This window comes from Leopardus geoffroyi, chromosome B1, assembly GCF_018350155.1.
Source record: "Leopardus geoffroyi isolate Oge1 chromosome B1, O.geoffroyi_Oge1_pat1.0, whole genome shotgun sequence".
Lineage (NCBI taxonomy): Eukaryota > Metazoa > Chordata > Mammalia > Carnivora > Felidae > Leopardus > Leopardus geoffroyi.
This window is the reverse complement of record NC_059327.1, coordinates 29,830,301-29,856,448: the sequence shown is the minus strand read 5'-3', so window position 1 is coordinate 29,856,448 and position 26,148 is coordinate 29,830,301. Positions and strand designations below refer to the sequence as shown.

At 41.2% G+C, this 26,148-nt stretch overlaps 1 protein-coding gene across 7 annotated transcripts in view; it reads right to left on the bottom strand.

The window, feature by feature from the left end:
• The window catches only part of NRG1 (neuregulin 1), a 1,116,936-nt gene that overhangs the window by 293,546 nt on the left and 797,242 nt on the right, over window positions 1-26,148 (bottom strand). The window lies entirely within an intron of this gene.

Below are 26,148 nucleotides of genomic sequence, written 5' to 3'. Positions count from 1 at the left end.
TTTAAGTTGGAATCAAGATGTGTGCCTAAAAATACAGACTGAAAGAGTTTTCTCAAGCACCAACGAAAAGAATTAACTTCAGTTGACCTTAGGTTACAAACAGACAAAGCTAGGAAGAAAAACAAGATTTATCCCTTAAAGCACTGGACCCTAATTACCCTGTGTCCCCGTAACTTTCTATCTCCAAGAGTGAGTATCCCCAGCAGACCCCCACCCGGCCCCCTTGCAGGAAAGTCATTTCTTTTGCTCTAATGGTTGGCTAAGTGTGATGCGAAGGCTAAATGTGTGACTAGTCAGTCAATAAAGGGAGAAAGGACTGAGGGATTAGGAGGCAGGGGGCTGCAATCCCCAGAGTGTTCCATGCTATTTAATGTGTTTTCTTTATTGCCTGCTCTAAGATGGGCCAACAAGACAGCTTCCTGGAAGCTTTTGTGTTGAGTCCATATTTATCGCTGGGATTTTCAAAGTACCTAGAAAGTACTGTGGACGCTCTATGCACTAGACAATTTCATGTAGAAAAGAGAGAGAATTGGCAATCTGAAAGTCTAGCATATATGCAGAGCTGGGGTGGAAGGAGCCAGACCATAAATTCTTTCAGGCCCTTTCTAATACCATTGACCTTTCACACAACACTGCTTCTGGCTTCCACAGCCCTCGAACTGGGTCTCTCCTGTGCCTCGTACCCACTTGTATTTATGCAGAGTGTGTGATTTACCCCTACACTGTTCTCTGAAAAAAGGATTTTGATTTGGCTCATCTTTCTATCTACCCTAGCACAATATACGGCCCCTACTAGGAACTCAGCAATTGCTTTTTGAATGAATAAGTGATTTCCATAAATTGAGCTGTATGAAAAAATTTCCCATGCTTAGGAAGAAATTGTCTCATGCAGCAGCTGTGTGTTGGATGAGGTGTGTGTTGTATTCTGTTCGGCATCTATGGAAAGATCTAGTCCAGGACAGACCTGTAAGACATGCACACTAGCAGAGTCTGTGCAAGAACTCTGGTCTACAGCACACACGCGTCTGGGCTCCAGGACTAGGAAGAAGGCTGTGAAAGGGGCTGGAGGAGACAACTTTGCTTCTTTCTCAGATAGCTGACTGCTTTGCCAAATAACCACTAAAATTCCGGTTTACCTAGTTTACTTTCCTTTTGAGGAAATGGGAGCCTGGAGTAGTTACTTCCTGTAACAAGACTAGTGTCAGTGTAATCAGAAGTCAGGTATACATTCACAGGCCATTTCAGATGCCATGAATAATCATCCAGCCATTGGATATATGTTTTTATTTTTTATTAAAAAAATTTTTTTTGGATGTTTATTTTTGTGTTTGAGAGAGACAGAGCATGAGGGGGGGGAGGGGCAGAGAGAGACAGGGAGACACAGAATCCGAAGCAGGCTCCCGGTTCTGAGCTGTCAGCAAAGAGTCGGACATGGGGCTCAAACCCATGAATGGCAAGATCATGACCTGAGCCGAACTTGGGGATTTAACCGACTGAGCCACCCAGGTGCCCCAAACTAAAGTAATAGTTATTACCACCAGAGAAAATTTGGAATATACAGAAGTAGAGAAAAAGTGATAATAAAAATTACTGGAAGGCTTATCACCCTAACATGGTCATTGTTAATCATTCTTTCTTATATGTATTTGTTTTGCTAATGCACTTTTTAACTCTTCAAATATTTTTAATTATACTTTTTAATATTGTGTTTTGTTGTTTTGACAATCTATCAGAACTATTTCCTCTCTTGATTACATGACCACAAAATATCAAAGGAGAATGTATGTTATATTTTATACAACTATTTCCATAATGATGGGCATTATTTCCATCTATTTTTGTTCATAAATAATACTGTCCTGAACATCGCTATCCAGAAAATGCTTTGTATAAAAAGATATTCTTGAAGTCGTTTTTCAGAATAGCAATTGTTAGGTCAGCGCTTTGGAAAATTGTAATACATATTTCCAAAAAGCTCACTGTTTGTTTTTTTTTAATTGTCTTTGTTGTAGTCATATCCTCTCAGAGAAACTGTTTTAAAAAAAATAGTCCCTCCTTGGGGCTCCTGGGTGGCTCAGTCGGTGGAGCGTCCGACCTTTGGCTCAGGCCATGATCTCACAGTTTGAGCGTTCAAGCCCCACATCAAGCTGTGTGCTGATGGCTTGCTCAGAGCCTGGAGCCTGCTTCAGATTCTGTGTCTCCTTCTCTCTCTGCCCCTCCCCCGCTCACGCTTTGTCTCTCTCTGTTTCTCAAAAATAAATAAATGTAAAAAAAAAAATTAAAAAAAATAGTCTCTCCTTGATGGCCTGCTCACCACTTTGAGAAAGTCAACTGTCAGCAAAGGCCGGGAATATACCCAACGACCTTTTTCCTTGAAGAACTGCATTTGTTCAAAGGCACATTCAGTTTGTTGGCCCCTAGGCTGAATCCTGCAGCTACCACACAGGCATGAGAGCCTCTCTCTTTGTCTCTCTCTCTCTCAAAACAAAAACAAAAACCCAGAGAGAGAGAGAGAGAGAGAGAAAGGAATGGCTTTAGGTGTGACGGCAGACACGATGGCAAGGACGATCCTGCAAAACTGTTACTAATTACAGAGAGGCTATTGGTGGGCCAGGTGAACACCCTTTCCTTGCATATGGCAGACTTTTCATTGTTAAAGTTGCCATCTCCCCTGGTATCACTTGGTTTGATAAAAAGAAAAATAGGGGTGCCTGGGTGGCTTGGTGGGTTCTGCACCCGACTCTTGGTTTCCGCTCGGGTTGTGATCTCACCGGTTCCTGAGATTGAGCCCCAGGTGGGGGTCTGTGCTGACAGTGGAGAGCCTGTTTGGGATTCTCTCTCTCCCTCTCTCTGCCCCTCCCCTGCTCGTGCACGTGCACGCTTGCTCTCTTTCTCAAAAATAAATTTAAAAAATAAATCTTTTAACCAAAATAAAAATAATAAAGCAAGAAATAAACATTTGAGAACCTCAGGATTCTAGAATGTTACAGCTGGAAATCGTGTAGATGTCAGTGAGTTCTGGCTCAATGACAATACGTAATAAAACGCCAAGACTTGGACAGACTTAATGGCTTGGACAAGTCATACGACTAGTTAGTGACAGAACCTCTTCAGAACGAACATCTCATACATTGTCTGAATGAAAAATGAAACCATCTCCTACAGTCTATTTAAAGCATGGGTCACAGCAGCATTAACATCTCTGTGTTCACAAACTGTGTTTTCCGACAAGAACATTATTTATATTTGGTATCCTCACTTAAGATGATGGTTAGAACTGGGGTAATTCCAGGACTTTGTGAAAGGACAGTGAGTGGGATTCTAAAACGTGAGTGAAACCCTGATCCATAAGCTGGATGCTACAATTTCGTTATTCTCAGTTTCCTAATCTGGGAAACAGTCCTGTCCTGGCTACATCATAAGGTTAAAATAAGCTTAAATTAGGGGATGCATGTGAAGATAAAGTGCAAACACCAAAAGTTATTTGACTGTAATAAATTCTAAGTTTTAATATCACTTTTCCTATTCATATTCAACTTAAAGTAACTTCAGGTTGGGGCTTCCTTTTTAGAGGCTGTTGTGGGATTTAATTTTCATGAACATGTTCAAGCACTTCAGAACCTTGACCTCAGAATTTAATGATGGAACACAACCGAACACTGGGTTCTCTGAAGCGGCAAGTGAAAGAAAATGCTTAAACCCCATGTCAAGGAGGGGCACCTGGGTGGCTCAGTTGGTCAAGTGTCCAACTTGGGCTCAGGTCATGATCTCACGGTTTGTGGGTCTGAGCTCACGTCAGGCTCTGTGCTGACAGCATGGGGCCTGGAGCCTGCTTCAGAGTCTGTGTCTCCCTCTCTCTCCGTCCCTTCCCCATTTTCTCTTTCTCTCTATCTCAAAAATAAATAAACGTTAAAAAATTAACAAAAAAAAAAAACCCACATGAAGGAAACAGGGTGTCCAGCACATACAGTTTCACTTCCTCTGCTTGACTTTTGGGAATTTAGGATTAAAAGTTTTCTAGGGGAGCCTGGGTGGCTCAGTCGGTTGAGTGTCTGACTTTGGTTCAGGTCATGATCTCAAGGCTTGTCATGACCGCTGCTGTCAGCACTGCACCCATTTCGGATCCTCTGTCCCCCCGCCCCCGCCCCTCCTCCATTCATGCTCTTTCTCTCTCTCAATAATGAACAAACATTCAAAAAAATTTCTTTTCCTAATACAAGCTTCTTATTTTATAAAGAAGATATTACGACCCAGAGAGGTCATGTGCAATTTTCTGTAGTTAGTAGAGGACTGTGGCTATTGTATTTTTAATTTTAATTAATGAATTAGATTTTTATTAAAATTACCCACAGGAGCTCCCACTCATATGGATACAACTACGTCCAAGCACAGCAGTGTTCAGCCACCGTGTCAAACCTGCCTCTTACCTTTGCCCAGATCGTTGTTTTTTTTTTTGTTTGTTTGTTTTTTTAACGTTTTATTTATTTTTGAGACAGAGAGAGAGCATGAATGGGGGGGGAGGGGCAGAGAGAGAGGGAGACACAGAATCGGAAGCAGGCTCCAGGCTCTGAGCCATCAGCCCAGAGCCCGACGCGGGGCTCGAACTCACGGACCGCGAGATCGTGACCTGGCTGAAGTCGGACGCTTAACCGACTGAGCCACCCAGGAGCCCCTGGATCGTTAAGTTTTGATCACCAGGCAACTTCTATGTGAAACTTCTGCCAAATTCACTCCTCTCCCACATTTTACAGCCCTGTTGGTGTAATTCTCTTGAAGCACTTTTCCAATATTATTATCTTCTAAATTTATGCAATGTGAACTCAAATAATTGTTGAATTAATAAGTGAATGCACCAATAATAGGGTCATACAATTGTCAGTAAGTTTTCTCTAAACTGATGTTATTTTTTCTTAACTGATGTCATATTTTATTTTATTTATTTAAAAAAGTGTTTTAATGTTTATTTATTTTTGAGAGACAGAGTGTGAGCGGGGAGGGGCAGAGAGAGAGGAAGATGCAGAATCTGAAGTGGGCTCCAGGCTGTCAGCACAGAGCCTGATGCAGGGCTCAACTCATGAACCATGAGATCATGACCTGAGCCAAAGTCGCTTAACCAACTGAGTCCCCCCAGGCACCCTTGATGTTAAATTTTAAAGGAAGATTACTTGGGGTCCTTTGTTTCTGTCGCAATTTTATTACATAAGCTATTTATTCAGACTCAGCTTTAATTAATTAATTATTTATCAGACTCAGTATCTTTTTTTAAGTGTTTTTATGTATTTTTAAAATTTTATTCATGCATTTCTGAGAGAGGCAGAAACAGCATGAGTGGGAGAGGACAGAGAGAGAGGGAGAGAGGGAATCCCAAGCAGGCTCTGCACTGTCAGCACAGAGCTGGCCGTGTGGCTTGATCCATGACCATGAGATCATGACCTGAGCTGGCACCAAAAGTTGGACGCTCAACCAACTGAGCCACCTAGATGGCCCCTGACCCAGTATGCTTTAAGATCATGCTTCTTGGACAATTAGTGGTTAAAAATATGTTTAAAATCCCTCTCAGTAGAACAAGAAATATCATGTTTTTGTCCTTGCCATCTTCGCTAGCACAATACTAACAGTTTTTCTAACCAATGGAATAATATGATACAGAGGGCCTGTGCTGAAATGTCCAGGTGAAGAGCTAGCTTACAGTCTCTCAAGTGTGACTCATTATTTGTACATTTATTAAAATGACATATGAAATGATGGCATAATGTTTTCCTAGGACCATTCAAGTCCTGATAACTTTATTGATTCATCCTGTAGCCGACTGACTTTGGACTGATATTATTAGTTTGTTCCTTTTTCACCAAAAAGAAAAAAAATCTATAATTTATGAAGATCATCAATAGGTAGCAGATTTGGTGTGGAAGGGGGTAATTATGTAAGATACTTATGGCTATATACAGAGAGGATAGTCAGCTGGTATGCGTTTGTATGCTCATATGATTACTAAAACACTCAAGGTAGAGAAACAGTCTTTTCCTCAGCCATTTGATTCACCACCCAAGGTTGCAACCCACATGATCCCTGAGAGGTGCCTGCAATAGGTACCTACAGCTAGCCTGTGGCCATTCATACATCCCGGCCCCTGCATGTTCCCTGCTCAGTGCGGGTCCAGACTCCAGTGGGTGCCAACAGTGCCCTGGCAGTGGCACTAGCATCACGGTGGGTAAAGTACAGGTGCCTGGTCAGTCCCTTCAAGGCAGGTAGGGGGCCGGCATTCTCATGAAGTATGCCCCTCGTGGCTTTTTTGTGGGAACTGCAGCTTCCACACCATACTCATCAGGTCTTTGGGTACTCTGATTTTCATTTTTGGTTCTATATAAAAGTAACAGGAAACAATTGAAGAGCTGTAGTGCTATAAATTTGGACAATATTACCTAAAAAGAAGAGCTGTCATGGCAAAATGTGAGGAAAGTGGACAGAAAAAGAAAAAGTTACAGGAGTGTGCGTGTGTGTGTGTGTGTGTGTGTGCGCGCGCGCACGTGTGTCTTCGTCAACTCTATCTGGATGGTACGAACAATGGTGTATTAACAGTAACAAGTTGGCTAAGTTAGCTCTGATCCTGGGATTTCCTCAAAAGCTCACATTTAAAGAGTTTTCAGATAGTACTGGGGGAGGGTGGGAATGGAGAAGAGGAAGATGAAAGCTAGTAGTTTTTCTCACCTTGGTCTTGAAGCACCTAACTTTCTAAACCTCATTCAAGCGTTAGGATTCAAAAGCATATACAGATGCCACGTGTAAGAAAAGACAATAAAGATCGCTGTAAGAGGGGCCCCTAACATCTCTTTAAATCTCTCATTTTAGAGTGAATATTTACCTTGAAAGTCTTTCATCCAGCCTAAATTTTTCCTGGTCTTCAAATATCATCTCACCTCCTCCCCCCCCCCCATTTCATCCAACTCTGCGGTTATAAGCAGGAAGTAAGTATCATTTCTTGTCCTAGGTTCATGCTGTACTTAAAGTCAGTAGGTTAGATGTAACACATTTATCGTCCAGAAATTATTGAATACAGCTATCTGCTATTTCTCTGTAGTATATTAAGACTTCACTTATTCATACCAATAGTTTGATGAGAATAGCAGTTCCTCACTATTAAGACGTAAAACAATACAAAGTGTGAGTAAACACAAATATAAAAAGGGACAAGACACAGTCTTCCAAGTGGAGTTTAGGGAATCTTTAGAAATTAAGTAGCATGGGAACCAGAATCAGAGCTCTAAATTTTCTATAGAGTATAACTTGAAACTGCTCAGTTATTTCAGTCTTGAGGCTCTTTTTAAAGATTTTTTTATTTTTATTTTTTAAAATGTTTACTTATTTTTGAGAGAGAGAGAGAGACAGAGCACCTGTAGGGGAGGGGCAGACAGAGAGAGAGAGAGAGAGAGAGAGAAGGAGACACAGAATCTGAAGCAGGCTCCCGGCTCTGAGCTGTCAGCACAGAGCCTGACGCAGGGCTTGAATTCACGAGCGGCAAGATCATGACCTGAGCCGAAGTTGGATTCTCAACTGACTGAGCCACCCAGGAACCCCTAATCTTTTTTTTAAAGCTTATTTGTTTATTTTGAGAGAGAGACAGAGAGAAAGCAGGCAGAGAAGGAGGCAGAGAAAGAGAGGAAGACAGAGAATCCCAAGCAGGCTCTGCACTGTCAGTGCAGAACGTGACACAGGGCTCGAACTCACAAACGGTGAGATCATCACCTGAGCCAAAATCAAGCGTCGGACACTTAACTGACTGAGCCACCCAGGCACCCCTCGGTCTTGAGGCTCTTGTAGATAATATATGAGACCAGAAGAAATGAATAATCAGGATATGCATTTGCAGAAAAAAATAGATACAATATTCCATCCAGGAAGCAAATCAATTCTAAATGCTCGTAGCAAGGTTCAGCAGCAAACAGGAACAGAAACAAGGAAAACCGGGAGGGGTAGATAAAACGTACCTGAGGATATTTTATGTAACCTATTTGATAGTTTAAGAGATTGGGTCATTTTAAAATATTCGGTTAGATTACTGAATATTGGAAGGGCACAGTAGGTTTTCAGGGTGCTTACTTGAAGCTAGATACAGAGAAAGGTAAGTAGTTTGGTGATAGCTCCTCTAAGCCCTTCTGCTGAATACAACACATAAAACAGCTCCTTCCTCATAAACAGCAGCTGTCTTAGTCTAATAGGTAGTTGTAGAAGGCACTTATTTAAGTTCCCTCTGTTGACTATGGTTGAAATTAGATCAGAAGACACGTCTTTTGCAAACCAGTCTCCCATAATATGGAAATTTCTTGTTTATATCAGACTTAACTTTTAAAAGAGATTTTTTTAGATAAGGTGTTTGTAGCACGATTTTGAGACAAGTTGAGTCAACTTGAAGGGCAGGAGCCTCAGAGACATCATCCATTATCGTCTTCCATTATCTACCAGTCAGAGCCAGAATCCTGAGAAAGTTTTGTTTCAGAGAGAAAGGAAAAATGCAAAATGGTCATTGAGCTCATAAGCACTGCCTTCAAAAGTTCAGCAATCCTGCATCACTTGCTGTCATCACCTTTTTTTAGATCTGTAAAAAAAAAATACAGTCTGCTGGGATGTATTGTCTATTACCATCTAGACACAGGTCTCATGCTGGGGTGGTGTTCTGCCTATGAATAGAATGTTTGGCTTTTCTTTATTTCTTGGATAAGTCTCACAGTGAGGGCAAAAAGAAAAGAGCAGGGAAGTAGAATATGTTCTATATTCAAATGAAGGACTGAGAAAATGAGATAACTATCACTTTTTATTGTATTGTGCTCTTGGAATTAGTTGAAAGAATCAGTGAGAAACAGGGGTTGTTGCTGTTGTTGTTTTCCAAGACTGCAGTTACCCACTTTTCTTCACGGGCTGGCAGAGCAAAATGCTGACTGAGATTATAAATGGATCTATAGAAACTGATGAATCAGGCCCTGAAACTAACGGATGAGTAAATCTAGCTAGCAAAGAGTGAAATCGAGGTGATTTTCCAGCATCAAGTGTTCCAAGTTGAAAGGCATTCAGGTTCACTTATGTTTGCTCTCAAATTGCAAACTTTGACAGATAGTTAAACGTAAGTCGTCCCAGAAAGTGTTTCAACAGATCGCTGCAGTGATTCTTAATGCTTACAGCCTAGACCTGCTCCTGACCCACAGCTCACTTCAAGTTAAATGTTAAGTTACTTTCATCTGTGAAAACAGCACCTGTTTGTTCGTCAGCTCTGTAAGAAATGAGACTGCCATATACAGATAAGCAGTCACCAAAGTGTTATTAATTAGCATGAACAATAAGCTAAATATATTGCCTGACTTGCTTTAGGTCATGTTTTCTAATGATTTTAATTAATTAATTCTACACGTTTATTGAGGATTATCTATGTGTCAAGCACTCTTTCAAGGGCAGGAATTATTATCATAAAAACATAGATAAAATCCTCCTCTCATGGGGCTTACCTTCTGTTTCAAGGGTAGGAGGTAAAAGGAGAAGGCAAAAGATAAATCAGTAAAATAGTGGACAGTAGTAAATATTCTGCATATAATTAACATAAGGTGCTCTGAAGTTCACTGGACTGAGATCAGAGAAGGACACTCTGAGGGTGTGATGTTTAATAACAGATGTCAGCCTTCCACAGATCTTAGAGGAAAGTGTTATAGTTATAGACAATAGCAAGTGCAAAGGCCCTGGGGACTGAAGTTGGCATTGTAGGGGAATAGCAACAAATAAAAGTAGTGATTTTGGAGTATAGTAGATAAGTGGGTGAGTGATATAGAATGAGATCAAATAGGGGTCAGGAGAAGGAGTTTCGATTTTATTTTAAATGTAGTGAAAAGCTGTGGAAGACTTTAAAGAAGAGAGTAGCATAATCTAACTTATATTTTAAAGAGATCATTCTGGCTGTCTTATGGAGGATTCACTGGAGGAGACAAATGTAAAATCAGAAGGATAAATGTGGAAATTGTTGTGAAACTAGGCAAGAGATTATAATGCCTCAGGCTAAGGAGAAGAAGTCAAAATAAAGTCAGGAGGCTTCTGGTAATATTTGGAATTAGAAGTTATAGGATATGTTGATGGATTAGATGTGGCAGGGGGAGACAGTGCGGGAGAGGAAGAACTCCCAGCTATTTGACTTGAGTAACTGCTATCTACCTCATTACTTGAGGAATTGGGCAGACAGCAGTAGGATTTACCAAGGTGACAAGACCAGAAGAAGAGCTGGTTGGGGGGGGAAAGTTGTAGTTGTGTGTTGACTCTGTTCAATGGAGATGCCTAGCACACCCATGAGCCTGGAGTTTGGGGAGACAGGAGCTAGGACTGGACTGTGGGGTGCCAAGAGTAGATAGATGGTACTCGAAGCCATCTGACTGGGTGCAATAAGTGGAGAGAATGAGGCCCTGGAAACTTTGGACATTTAGACATCAACTAGAGGAGAAAGAGGCAAGAACACAGAGAATGAATATTCAGCAAAATAGAAAGCCAGAAGAAAGATGTCATTTAAAAAATTATAGTTTTGCTTAGTGAAAGAACTGGTTGATTCTTCCCTCCCCTCAGCTGTATGGGATGGGGGGTGGAAGGGCAAATGCAAACTCCAGAGTAAATGTAAGCTCCTCAGTAATGCTAATCATCTGAGTTAGCTTAACCTCACAAATAACATCTTATTTGTTCCTCATGGATGACTTCTTCTGGACGTACAGAGAGGAAGCAGCCATATCAGGACATGACTTCAGGTACAACAAAGATACAAGAGGTATGGATATCTGCACAGGATAAAATATCACACCCAAATTCATAGAGCAAGACCTAACCAGGAATCAAAGAGAAAGACGCAGGAACATATTACTAGTGGGAGACTTTAATTCCCCTCTCGGCCTATGATGGATCAAGCTTTGACTTCTGAGGTCTGAAACAATTGGGAAAGAGTCTCTTATTACTTTATTCTTTTTCTAGCTTTTCAGAATGGGAAGGGAAAGCTGTGTTAGGTCAGATAAAAATGGTCAGAACATGGCTTCCCCACACCCTTCTGCAGCTACAGAGAATAAACATTCACTCATGTGCATATACCCAGTAGGTGACCATGAGCACATACATATGTATTCCTTCTGTATAGGCACACATCAACTAGACATTTCTCCCTCCTGGTCACTACGCCTTTTGAAGACAAAATACCACCAAACCTTTCAGGAAACACCCTCCTGAACTTACTGGAGCCCCTCAATCTGTACACCAGGTCCTGGTTATCAAGTGGTTTGTGCTGATGACCATGCTAATGACGAGAGGAATCCATCCTGCCATTCAAATAAAAGACTAAAGTGGAAACATCTTCTTTTTGCTGGTCATTCTTATTGTTTAACCGAAGAGCAGTCATACAATTTTTTTTTAGATGAAGTTAGTGAAAAGGAAATCTGAATAGGGATTTCTATTTCCTTTTCAATTTCTAGGGAGTCTCTATTCTAGTTTCTACTGTTTGGGTTGGAAAATTCGTGATGGGGCCAAAATGATTTCCTTTCTACAAGGATGCAGAAACAGGAATGCCCTGGGAAAGGGACTGACATATTCCAAAGCGATTTGCAGAAAGAAGCCGGGGCCATATGTGAGCAGACTCTCCGCTCCATGTGGTCAGGGGCCATGTTTTTGCTTGTTAGTGTGTGTGGAACAGAGTCTGACAAACAGAAGAAGCTCTTGGGAGGAAGGAAGCAATGTGGCTCTCTGTAGGCGGCTCTGGGATTGTGTGCTGTGTAGCCCAGAAACACACTTTCTGAGAGATACCTGTTCCTTTTCAGCAGCAAGTAACAATAAGGATGTGTATTTTTCTCAGGTGCCTTTTAAAAAGAAAGCCCACTCTCCTTTGTGAAAGGAAGGGAGTAGGAGCAAACAAGAGTGCAGATCATGCAGACGGTGGGTCAGAACACATTGCTGAATTCGGGTGAGACAGAAGGGTGAAAAATACATTTTTTTCACTTACAGAATTTGCTTTTATGGAGAAGACAATCCTGTTGATTATACATAGGAAATAATTCTAAAATTAAATAACATAATTCTACGAAGGAAAGATTGTTTGAAACAATTTTCCCCCTAAGGACTGCATCCAGTGAAACAATTAGTAAGGATCAAGGGACATTAGTTCTAAGTAGATTTCGCTATTCAGCTGTGATGTGATCTTTCAAGAGGTTTAAAGAAATACATTGTAATCTGGCTGATTAGGTTCCTCTGCTGTGATTATAAGTCTCATTTGATTATTAACATAATTGCTATGTAAATCAAGGAAAGCTATTCAGTGATTGCTTCTTGATTTAAAAAAAAAATATCTTGACTGGTTAATGCCATATCTTTTATTTACCTTGTGTCTTGAGCAGTGTCTGCTAAATTGTTGTTTTGATTGAACTTGGAAATGTAATTTATTAGTAAAATCATTGAAATTAGTGGTATGTTATTATTTATGGGTAAAAACAGGCCGTGATGAAATTCACAGAACTTAGAAAATCACTGGATCATCAGCTGGGAGTTGATTCCATGAGGAATAATTTGGTCTTACTCTACTGTGGCTGAATTTCATAGATAGAGAGGCTCCTGAGATAGTACCAATCCTTTCTTTCATAGGTATAAAAACAGTGGTTTCATATTGAATCTGCATTTATTTTTGGTAGGCTTTATTCTGGTTTATTCCATATGGCACTTCATTTCATTTTCACAGTAAATCAAATGGAAAAACAGAGATTCATAAAGGCAACTGATTTGCCTGTGGTCAATCATGCTGTCTCGTTAAGCTAAATCAGGGCCTGAATTTATTGTTCAGCCTTCTTAGTACTACAGTGTTCTTTCTGCTCCTTAGCACTGCCAATTGCATCCTTTCTCAAATGGAAACCCAGCTGAGGTCATGGTAGTAGTTTTTTGAAAGGAGTTTATTTTTTAATTTGATTTTATTTTTTAACGTTTATTTACTTTTGAGAGAAAGAGAAAGAGAGACAGAGGCATGAGCAGGGGAGGGGCAGAGAGGGGGAGACACAGAATCCGAAGCAGGCTCCAGGCTCTGAGCTGTCAGCACAGAGCCCGATGCGGAGCTCAAACCCACAGACCACGAGATCACAGCCTGAGCTGAAGTCAGACACCCAACTGCCTAAGCCACCCAGGTGCCCCCAAAAAAGGAGTTTAGATCAAGAACATCTTATTGGAAAAGCAGAGATTTATATGAAAATATTTTCAGGGAAAAATAGATCTAAGTACTATACTTTTGGTTAACATAGTAGGTGGAAAATGAAGCTACATTAATAATATAATAGCATAAAGGTCAACATTTGATGGGAAGTAGCTCATTGTTCACTCTGGGTTCCCTCCTACAGTTTTGGTCCCAAATAGTCACATAGGGAGCGCTCGTGTGCACCTGCTTCAGCTGTGGCTGAGCCATCAGGGGACGAATGGGAGAAAAGAGGGGACTTGAAGTCCAAGATCTGGGTCAAGGCCAATTCTTTCCCTTACTGAGATCGAGGAGCTTGACATGTTTTAATTTCTCTTGTATTTGGTTTTCTTCTGTCTCATGTAACGACCTTCTCTCTAACATAGGGTTGTAGTGAAGATCAAATGAAATAACATACATCAAAAAACAAAGCCAAATGCCATATATTAGGGGTTCTCAACCCTATAAGATTCAATATCTTCTTTTAATAATAGTTTATAAAGCACCTTAACTATCTCAAAATGAGATTCATAGATGCTATACTTTATCTATAAAGACACTTTTTAAAGTAATCAAATTATGCCTCTCACATAAAAGAGAAATAGAGGAAAATGATTTGTAAACAAAAAATACAAGTTCATAGTTATTCCACAATTCCACAATCCATATGATTCAGAAATTCGAAACCGTGTTGTAACTTGTTTGACAACAAAACCTAACAGAAACACCCAAGACGTTGATGTGGTCTTTATTTTTCCCAATTAATGTGAATAGTCCAGAAGTTTTTCAGGAAATCATCATCATCATCAACACCATCATCATCATCATCATCACCCCCATCACTATCATCACCATCACCATCATCATCATCACCATCATCATCACCATCATCACCATCATCACCATCACCATCATCATCATCATCATCACCATCACTATCATCACCATCATCATCACCATCACCATCACCATCATCATCATCACTATCATCACCATCACCATCATCCTCACCATCATCATCACCATCACCATCACCATCACCATCACCATCGTCACCATCACTATCATCACCATCATCATCCTCACCATCATCATCACCATCATCACCATCATCACCATCACCATCATCATCATCATCATCACCATCACTATCATCACCATCATCATCACCATCACCATCACCATCATCATCATCACTATCATCACCATCACCATCATCATCACCATCATCATCACCATCATCACCATCGTCACCATCACTATCATCACCATCATCATCCTCACCATCATCATCACCATCATCACCATCATCATCATCATCATCATCATCATCGTTTTCAATTATAGGTGTTCTGATTTCCACTAATCATGTTACATAATATAAATAATACAAGAACCAGATGACCTTTAAAAAATATATTGAATTCTTTTATTTCTTTTTAGAAACAGAGAGAGTGTGTGAGCAGGGGAGGGGCAAAGGGAAAGAGAGAGAGAATCTCAAGCAGGCTCCATGTTCAGCATGGAGCCCAACGCTCAGTGCAGACCTGACTCGGGACTCGATCCCATGATGCTGGAATCATGACCTGAGCCGAAATCAGGAGTCAGATGCTCAAATGACTGAGCCACCCATGCGCCCCCAAAAATTGACTGAATTCTAAAACACATTTAGTCTCACCAGTTTTAGAGAAGCAATGTAAACTTGTAATTACTAATATTTTTATTATGCTTACTATGCCCCCAGCACTGTTCTTCTTTAAAAAAAATTTTTTTTAATGTTTATCCTTGAGAGAGAGACAGAGTGTGAGCAGGGGAGTGGGAGACACAATATCCGAAGCAGGCTCCAGGCTCCGAGCTGTCAGCACAGAGCCCTACGTGAGGCTTAAACCCACAAGCTGTGAGATCATGACCTGAGCCAAAGTCGGACACTCAACCAACTGAGCCATCCAGGCGCCCCACGCCCGGCACTGTTCTAAGCTCCCAAACCTTTCTAATATCTGTGAGGTAAGTTTTAGTATTATTTCCACTTTACAGATAAGGAAAATGAGACCCAGAGAGGCTAACTGACTTGCCCGAAGTTACACATCTAGTGTGTGGTAACAGCTGATGGTAAGAGAATGTAGGCAGTCTGTACCCCTGCTTTTACCAAGAGACTGTACTGTATCTCAATAGGCACATGCTCAGGCATGATTCCTCTAGAAGCCATAGAGAAGTAGTCAGATGTCTGCACCTCTAGTTGAAAGACATACATTCTTGCATTTTATTGGTGACTCAAATAACATAAGATATTGGTGTGATACGATCCTGTGAAAATGTGAAACTATATATAAGACAGAGTTAGGTGACATAAGTTTTTCACCTACATGAGTATTTGCTGGACATCAAGCACTGACAGGTGGGATGCAGGACAGTCTTTCACTGTGCAGTAGCAAAGTGAAATTTCCAAAAGCTCCTTAGGCAGGAGATACTACCCAACTGGGAACTCCTGCTGTAAACCGTAAACCATTTTATAAATAGCAGTTACAGTTACAGCACTCCTATTAATCAAACCATTCTGCCTTACAACTATGAAGCCCAGGTCCATCCAAATCTACTTGTGGGGCTTTTGAAATTCAATTCCATAATACTACCAACAAAAATGCAAACGAGTTTGATCATACAGATTTTGTTATCCTCTATCTTGGTGAGTTTCAAAATTTTATTTTATTTTATTTTTCAAATTTTATTTATTTTGAGAGAGAGGGGGGTGGGAGAGAGTGGCAGAGAGAGAGGAGAGAGAGAATCTCAAGCAGGCTCTGCACTGTCAGCACAGAGCCTGACACGGGCCTCGAACTCACAAACTGTGAGATCGTGACCCAAGCTGAAGTCAGTCACTTAACTGACTGAACCACCCAGGCTTCCCTCAAAATTTTATTTTTAATCTTTGTTGTATGTTGTTTCCTAAAGGATTCTGCCTTTCTGACAAAAATAACTATAAACGAAATGCACCAAATTTTGAGGCACTGGCAAGGAAGACACCCTAAATAAAAAATAATGCCCGTTACTTTTGGTAGTCTAGTTTTCTACATATAGGGAAAAGGAGGAAGGGAGGAAGGAAGGGAGGAAGGGAGGGAAAGAAAAAGGGAGGGAGATAAGAAAGGAGGTAGAGAGGGAGGAAGGGAGGAAAAGAGGGAGGGAGGAATTGAGGGAGTAATGGAGGGAGGAAGGGGGGAGGGAAGGAGGGAAGAAAGGAGGGAGGGAAGGATGAATGGAGGGAAGGAAGGAGGGAAAGAGGGAAGAAAGGAGGAAAGGAGGGAGGGAGGGAGGAATGGAGGCAGGGAAGGAAGGAGGGAGGGAGGGAAGAAAGGAGGGAGGAAGGGAGCGATGAATGGAGGGAAGGAAGGAGAGAAAAAGGGAGGAAAGGAGGAAAGGAGGAATGGAGGGAAGAATGGAGGGAAAAAGGGAGGAAAACAGGAAGGAAGGGAGGGAGGGAGGGAGAGAGGGAGGGATGAAGGGAGGGAGGGAGGGAGGGAGGTAAAAAGGAAGGAAGGGAGGAAAGGAGGGAGGTAGGGAGGAAGGTAGAGAGGAAGGGAGAGAGGGAGATGTCCAAGAACAAGAACAAGTTATTCTTTTGTTTGTTTTATTTTATGAGTTCTCTGAGCATTCTTTCCCTTCTCTTTACCTCTTACAATCAGATTCATCCTTAAAGGCTACTCAAACACCACCTCCTCAGATGTCTTCATTCTGATCACTACGCCCATCAGAATTAATTAATCTTTCTCTCTTCTTTTTGCTTCCATGGTACTCTTTCAGTAACTTCGGGGACAAATGTATCACCTTTCCAGGGTGCCTGGGTGGCTCAGTCAGTTAAGCCTCTGAGTTTAGCTCAGGTCATGATCTCATGTATCATGAGTTCGAGGCCTGCATCGGCTTTCTGCTGTCAGCGCAGAGCCTGCTTCACATCTTCCATTCCCTTCTGTCTCTGCCCCTCCCGCGCACTCTCTCTCTCTCTCAAAAATAAATAAACATTAAGAAAAGATGTCTGACATTCCCTATCTGTCACATTTCCTTGTTGGTGCTACGGCATTCCCTCTTGTACTGTCAATATCTTGAACTAAAACCTGTCTTATTCATTTCTTTATCCATTTCGTAACACCTTCTAATAAATATAGAAAGTAAAGATGAGAGAGAAATGTGTATTTGTGTGTAGGAGATTTGGGTGGGGGTGATGTTCTTTTGGGTTGTGATAGAACAGGAGGGGCCAAGATAGCTAACTTCCTTAAGTTAAGGGAAAACTGCAAATAATTTATTTTTCATTGGTCCAGTCAATAAACTAGGCCAAAAAAAAAAAAAAAAGAATTATTCTTAAAGGGTTGTACCAACCAAATAATGTATATAAATAAAATATGTTATTTGAGAAGGCGTCCAAGAAGACTTGCTTAGGTTTTTGTTGTGGTGACGAAATTCTGAGGGTTTAACCAAGATACACTTAGTGTGGTCAGCATAAATGAAGTAGGCAAGTCAGGGAACATGGCAGACAAAGACCTTGGGACGAGGTCTGCCTCTTTTTGTGTTCATCTCACTCACTACTCCTTGAATGTAGACAAACCAAGAAACACTGTCTAAGCTAATCTGGTGGTCACTTAAAAAGAAAATCCCGCCTTTCCACTCAACTAACATGCAGTTAACGCCTGGGCTCTGTTGGAGACACTTTTCACGCACGCCATGCTTTGCGAATCAGAAATTAAACACTTACCCAAGCCATTGACTATAGAGGCTCTTTGGGGAGAACGAAAATTTGCAAAGCCCCCGCGAGGAAAGCCCAGAGGTGGATGACACGCAGTGCTGGTTCTGAAGGCCAGCGCGGGTTCGTGGCACACTCTGCGGGGAGGGGGTGGGGAGGACGGCTCAGCACCAGCCACAGCTGACCGGAGAACGGGTCGCCAGGGTGCAGCTGCGCCCTCGCAGCTCTAGAGCGAACCTCGTTTCTTAAGTTATTATAAATGTTTTACGTTGGTGTTATTTGTTTCGGGAGTGGAATATCAACAACAATGTTTGAAATGACAAATAATTGCTACGGGAGAACCATGTGTTGCCTAAAATTTAACCAAACATTTTATCACAGAAAAGCCTTCCGAGCCATATGGTCCTGCCCACCTCCTGCAGGACATTTATAGTTCTCTCTTTCCTATAAACAGTTTAAAATAACCATGATAAACATTCTGGAGAAAAGCTAAACTTGCATTTGCTACTCCCCTGTTGATTATTTGCAATAATAAGAAAATGTTTATGCACGCAGAGGCGAAGTTTATGTGGGAGGCCCTAATGCGTACACCCCCTGGTGCGGTGATTTACTGCTCGTTTATGTTGAGAATGAGAAATAGTGAACACAATTTTCTGTACTGACACAACATTTCAATAGCTCCTGTGTGCTAATCTTTAATACTTAGTTCATCAGTATGATAATAATTTCAAACAGAACTTATGAAAGGGAAAGACGTATGTCAACTCAGTTATATTTTTCCTTTCAATGTTGACCAAAATAGTTTTTCAGAGGGAAAAACTGTGATGAAATTATCTTTCCAGGAGCATTCCAAGTGTTCAAGGGAAGACCTAGAGCCTTGGAAAATTCCTCAAAGTCATGGCAATGTTGAACTGAGCTATAGGTATAGAATCTGGTTCCTAATACCTGAAAATATACAACCCCCCACAGATGAGCACAATTTTGGAACACTTCTTGGAAATTTCTACTTAATAAGACTAGATATCATCATGTAGTGGTATTCTAAAACTTAAAAGGCAGCTACTATTTTATATAGAACTTTCCAAAGAGCTGGTATCTATTTGGGATAAATGTCTCTTTAAAGGGAAATTAGTAGGGACTGGCAGCTAAAAGTTATTAAATATTGTTATCAGAGAAAACACTATTATTTCCTGTTCTCAAATGGTTCAAACAGAGTAAGCAGAATATCAGAAAAGGGAGCAGACATGTGGCATGTTCTTGGACTCTCAGTATCAGTAGAACTTTACATATGGGAATATCATTGTCTCTATATCTATAACAACCTAGATATTTCAAAAGATCTATCTTTTGAAACATGTAATGGTTCAGAGTTGCCAGGTGAATGAAATCAAAGCTTCTCAGTAAGGCACGCGAAGATTTTTTTATTCTTTAAGTTTTTTTTTAAGTTTATTAATTAAGTAATCCATTAATTTGAGAGAGAGAGAGAGAGAGTACAAGTAGGAGACAGGTAGAGAGAGAGAGGGAGAGAGAGAGAATTCCAAGCAGATTCTACAGTGAGAACATGGAACCTGACATGGGGTTTGAACTCACAAACCCTGAGATCATGACCTGAGCTGAAATCAAAAGTCGGTTGCTCGACCGACTGAGCCGCCCAGGCGCCCCACATGCAAAGATTTCTACGATAAAGGCCCAATCTATTTTTCTAAGATCAGCTATTTCTACTTCCTCTAGCCTGTGCATGCTCTACTTTAGGATGCCTGTAGTCTTTATTATTCCTTGGTAAGACATATCCTTCTGTGCCTCTGTATTTTTCTTCACCCTGCCCTCTCATCTTGGAATGACCTTCCCCTTCCCTATTTCATGAAATACTACTTTTCATTCACGTTCCAATTTAAATATCACCTCTTCTGTGAAGACTTCCCCGTCTCAAAGTTCAAAATGGCCCCTATTCTGTTTGTAGCATAATTTGATATACTTCTATTGTAGCATCAAGTATAGCCCATTTTTTATTTACTGCCCCTTCCATTTGTGTCATATCTCCAACTAGATTTAGAGTTCATTTAAGGCAAACACTGTCTTGTTATCACTGTAGTAGGTGCTCAGTTAAATGTTTATTTTCAGCATCTACTTGACCAGAAAGGAGTCCATTTGACAGGTGAACACTGAAATTTAAGGATAGAAAAACAAACAAACAAAAACCCCGAAAGACATAGCTCTCAGGGACCCTGATCCAGCGCTAAAGGTTCAGTCAAATAAAACTGAAGACTCATTGAGGGTCAAGAGGCAAAGAATTGCCATGAACAAGTCAATGTAATCCCTGCCTTTATGGAGCCAGAAAAGCGGCAACGCCCCAGTTTCCTAATTCAGTTTCCAGAGACATGAAATTTTGCTTGAGGCACAAAGAACCACTGGATAGGGCATGAGAGTGGTAAAGGCAGCCCCTGAAGAGAGAAGGAAGATTCTCTTCCCCCAGGAAAAAGGGACCCTCCTTGCTCCTGTGCTGGGAAGGAGAGCTGGGCTGAAGCTGGGCTTCCCTCCTGCCCTTTTCTGCCAGGGACCACCTGCAGGAAGAAGTTTGTTCAGGTTTCTAGGCAGAAATGAGTAGAACCCATGGTTGCTAGGCAGGAGAGAGAATAGCAAGGGCAAGGCCAAAAAACAGGGTCTAATCAAGCAGGGGAGTGGATGACCCAGATGGTGAGAGATGATGGGAGAATCGGACAAGAGATTTCTGCTGCAAGTCAAACCAGTTCAAACCAATGCACACTCTCTGTTACTGCCCACAGTGTTCCACTTTGGGGACCTTCGAGAAAATTGTAACTATTATAATATTGAGATTCGGAATGGTACTAAGAGACGTGGTAGTTTGAAAAGCCAAAAGAGGGGTGCCTGGGTGGCTCAGTCGGTTAAGCGTCCGACTTCAGCTCAGGTCACGATCTCACAGTCCGTGAGTTCGAGCCCCGCGTCGGGCTCTGGGCTGATGATGGCCCAGAGCCTGGAGCCTGCTTCCGATTCTGTGTCTCCCTCTCTCTCTGACCCTCCCCCGTTCATGCGCTGCCTCTCTCTGTCTCAAAAATAAATAAACGTAAAAAAAAAAATTAAAAAAAAAAAAAAAAAAAAAAGAAAAGCCAAAAGAGATCTGTGTATTCCTTCAGGTTTCTAAAAAAAATCTGCCAGTTTTGTTAAAAAGTAGTTGAGGGCAACCCCGAGAGACAGTTTTCCAATTCTTCTCCAGATGTTTCTGGGAGGCCAACCAACTTCTCTTTATTTTATTTTATTTTATTTTATTTTATTTTATTTTATTATTTTTTAGTTTTGAGAGAGAGAGGGAGAGAGAGAGTATGGGGGACGGGCAGAAAGAGAGAGAGGGGAACAGAGGATCCAAAGCAGGCTCCAGCCTCTTTGCTGAGAGCAGAGACCCCGCCCGATGGGAGGCCCCAACTCAGGAACCCTGAGATCATGACCTGAGCCAAAGTTGGGCACCTAACTGACTGAGCCACCAGGCCTCGTGCCTCAACTGCCCCCAACTTCTATTTCAAGTCCCGCTTAGGCACTCCGATGGGTGAACAAAACCAGTGCCGGCAGCTGACCCGCACCCTGATCTCTTTCCTAAATAGCTCCTCACTTTGCTGGCACACAGACCAAGACAAAGATGTAAGACATTCCTCTATGCTTTTCATTCGATATTCATTGAAGTCTGCCTTTATTTAATCCTGTATCAACCTTAACTCACAAGCTTGTGGCGAAAAAGTACGTAAGTGTTCTGCCCACACTAGGTGTTCAACAAAATCATTCTATTTCTGCTCAGGCCCATGGAAGCCTAAATGGTCTCTCTCCGCTCTCTCTCCTAGTCACTTGCCCATCGCATTGCCAGATTTCTTGTAGACGTTATCATACCTCAAACTGAGTCACAGTTCAGTTACTTTGGCTCCAATGATCTCTTCCCTGGGCAGCCCATTCCCACCTTGGAACTTTATATGCCAGCCACTTTGGACTGCCTACTCTTCCCGAGCCCACTGGGCTCTGCCACAACCCCACACTACTATACTCGTGGCTTCTTCCCAGAAGTACTAGCTCCCTCTTCCGTCATTTATGTGGCACATTCCTCCTCATGCTTGAAGGCTTAGCTGAAATATCTTTACTCTATGACACCACTATATCTAAATATTTATTGCCATAATAGATTTCTACTCTTTGTTATTATGCCTCTTCTGTTGGACTGTGACTTCCAGCACATCTCGTTCATCTTTGATGGTGCCTAGTATAGCGCTTGGCACGTAACAGGTGCTCAATGCATAAATGAATGAGTAAATTTTTCTGTGCTCAGGTCCAGCAACCTAGCCCATCTATGATTATATTGTTTTTACATCTGAAACAAAATTCAACTGAAAAAATGGAGTGTCAGCAATTTTGGAAATAACTTCTGTTGTTGTTGTTGTTTTAGGATAGATAGACACAACCCAAGTCTCCATTGAGCTCTCTGCATTTTAGTTCTATCAACAACGGATTGCACCTTGCCCAATTTTAAACACCACTTTCCTTAATACTCTTCTTTCAACATGTTATTCAGAGTCCCACCTCTCAATCCCCCTCACATCCTTCCTAAACACACACACTATTCTGAAGATTCTCCCAAGATAATTCAACGTGCTGATGACCTTCGAGATGAAGCCAGAGTAAACAGGGAGCACTGTTTGAAAAAACATGTTCTGGTGTCAGCTTATGCTGGGGGCTGAGGGGTAGTGATAGGGCAGAAGAGAAATCTGGGGAGGACTGGGGGTGCAGAGGAACATCTACCGTAAAAGCTGTAACACCCCCACCCCTCCATGCCTTGTTTACAAAGAAAAAGAAAATAACTAATTGACGTAGGATGTGGGTGAGCTTGGTTTTCATCTCAATCCTGTTTTGCCTCATCTTGCGGTTGCCTTAGGAGCACATCAGAGCCAACCATTTCCAGTGCTTTAGGGGGTAAAAGGAAATAAAATAAAACAACTCAGAGACTTTGGATACTCTTCTCAGATTCAGGCCAGCTAAAAGAGCAATTCCAAATCCCTGAAGCCAGTATTATGTAAAAATTATGAAAGTGTCAAACGCCAGATCTTAAGAGATTACGCTAATTTAAGCCCCGGATATTTTATTCCTATTGATTTAAATAAAGAACCTGGTTAAGAATTCTCTTGAAAGCAAAATTTCAAGCGAGTGGCATCAAGCATTAATCAATGGCAAAAGAAGTCTCAAATAGAACGTTTTCAAATTCTCTTGGTGGTTATTATGCGTTTGATGGTTTTTGCTCAGGTAGGTATATCAACATCACTTGCTGGTAGAAATAAATTTATTTCCCTAGGTCAGACTCAGGTGAGTGTGCCATGACTAAACGTAGCCATGATTAAACGATTGCTTCAATGGGGTTAAATAAAATCATTTTGTTTTTTCATGTTCAAATATGGTAGAGACTCCAACTGAAGAGAACATATATAACTAAGCTCTGGAAAGCCTGTGTAGTACAATCTGGTTAAACATCTAAACTTTAAAATAATGTTCTGTTGAAGTTAATGACCACCTACAAAAATTTCAACACCTGAGATTTACATTTTGGAAAAAATCCTCATAGAGATTTACTGTAAGAAAGACATCCTTTCTTTTTTTTCAAATTATTTTTAATTTCAAAATTATTCATTTTTGAGAGACAGAAAGAGTGTGAGCAGGGGAGGGGCACAGAGAGAGGGAGACACAGACTCCTAAGCAGGCTCCAGGCTCTGAGCTGTCAGCCCAGAGCCCAATGCAAGGCTCAAACTCATGAACCATGAGATCATGACCTGGGCCGAAGTTGGATGCTTAACTGACTGGGCTACCCAGGTGCCCCAAGACATCCTTCCTTTTATCATGCAGTCCATTTTAAACTGTTACCTTAAACTTAATTTTTTTATTTCCCTTTTTAGTGAAAATTGCAACGAGCTAATAGAATATAATAGAATCAAGCATATGATAGATGTATCTCTAGGTATTCCTGTACATTGATGTCTCAAGATCACCTTTTTATAACTGCGTATGGTATAAATGTTTCCCCACTGTGATCAGCCTTGTATGATTTTTTGACTGCAGAAGGCATGTGTCTGAGAGTTCGATCATACCACTTCCAATGAAAAGACAAGAGAGGACCTTATTCCGGCTGCTGTAATTTTCTAAGACCTTTTGGACTATCATGTTCTTATTACACAGAATATAGAAGAAATAATCTTATACAAGGCCTTTTTACTTTACTGAGAACTAAACATCTTTGTCTATAAGTTAAGAGGCTCTTACCAATTTCTGTCCTGTGACTCTATTACAGTGTAGAACCTAGGTTCCTCATGTCCAACTGTCCCTCCCAACTCCACCTGGTCAGTGTGGAGATGTTGGGCATTGAAATGAGAAGCCTCCCAAGCCCTTCATTCATTTATTCACCCCTCGAGTGTTTTCGTAAACCAAGAAGAGGTACTAATGAAATAGGCACGAGGGTGAACTCAAAGTTTTGATTTATATTGCTGCTGCCAACCTTGGTCCCTCTTTTGCCTATGGGAAGATCAGTCTTTCTATAAACGGCTATCACTACCACATGGTGCTGCTTCTTCTATGAAAATCCCAAAGCATGGTGAAAAAGGAAAGCAGTCAATCAGCTGCTTTTAAAGGTAGATCATGCCCCTGTCAGGAAAAGAAAGACTATGCTCTGATACCAGGCTGCAGTTGAATGAAATGCTGTTTCACATCTGATTCAGTACCCGTCAATTTTGATTTAAAAGTTTTCCCTGACACAAACAGTTCCGTATCTGTGATATGATCTCAATAAATATCTGTTAACACTAAACAAATAAACAGAGGTTTAGTTCAGATTTCAACAAATTAGTCTGTTTATTTGACATCTGGCTTCCTTTCCAGCGCCTGTTCTGGGGATATGGCGATAAAATAACATATTTGCCCTTTTAACTATACGGCAGTCTCCCTGCTAACCGCAAGGCAGTCTTCTTAAGAAACATACTTACCTGAGCTTTCCTTCATATATAACACCATCTCTGTGGTGTTTAGTAACCCTCAGGTGCTTGGAGCTAAATTTTAAGCGATTAGGAATCCATCTGAAACATCTTCACTTTTGATGAATGGTTTTTGATGGATGGTTTGTGATAGTCAGTGAGGCCTTCCCTAATTGATCTTAATAGATAATAATCCTGGATGTCACAGCAAGAAAAGAGAACCTAGACTTTTCTGTTATAAATGAGTGCTTTCGTAGAGTAGAATATTTTCTGGAGCTGTATATTTTTTTCCTAACTTCAATTTTACGAAACTTCATCTTGAATGAAATTCTGGAAGCACATGATTTTCTAGCAAATAATAAATAATCATACTGCTGTCTAGGAAAGTTTGGTAAATAACATATAGAAACAAACAAAAGAGAAGAGAGGAGTTGGAGAGTGTTACTGTTGCCCATCTTTTTGGATTATGTTCATTTAAAATTATTTTTTTTATTTTTTTTTTTTAAAGGTATTACAGCATTCAAACCAGGTCTCCTTAAAGTCCCTGGAGAATCACTGTTTTTTTTTTTTTTTTCAACGTTTTTTTTTTTTTTTTTTAATTTATTTTTGGGACAGAGAGAGACAGAGCATGAACGGGGGAGGGGCAGAGAGAGAGGGAGACACAGAATCGGAAACAGGCTCCAGGCTCTGAGCCATCAGCCCAGAGCCTGACGCGGGGCTCGAACTCACGGACCGCGAGATCGTGACCTGGCTGAAGTCGGACGCTTAACCGACTGCGCCACCCAGGCGCCCCTAAAATTATTTTTTAATGTTTATTTATTTTTGAGAGAGAGAGCATGAGCGGGGGAAGGACAGAGAAAGAGGGAGACACAGAGTCTGAAGCAGGCTCCAGGCCCCAAGCTGTCAGCACAGAGCCTGATGCAGGGCTCAAACCCATGAACCATGACATCAAGACCTGAGCCAGAATCAGGCGCTTAACTGACTGAGCCACCCAGGCGTCCTGGATTATGTTCACTTTGAATCAGGGCTAATAGCTAGGCCTTGAGTTGCACATTCAGAACACACATGTCACCAAGCAGGTGAAATAAGCAGACTGAGGTTGTAGAAAAAGGCAAATCAGGTGGTTCAATAATCTTGAGAAATGAAGAAATGTACCGGAAATGAAGACTCTTAGGGGAGATTCATTTGTAGACAGGGCATATGTACAATCGGTT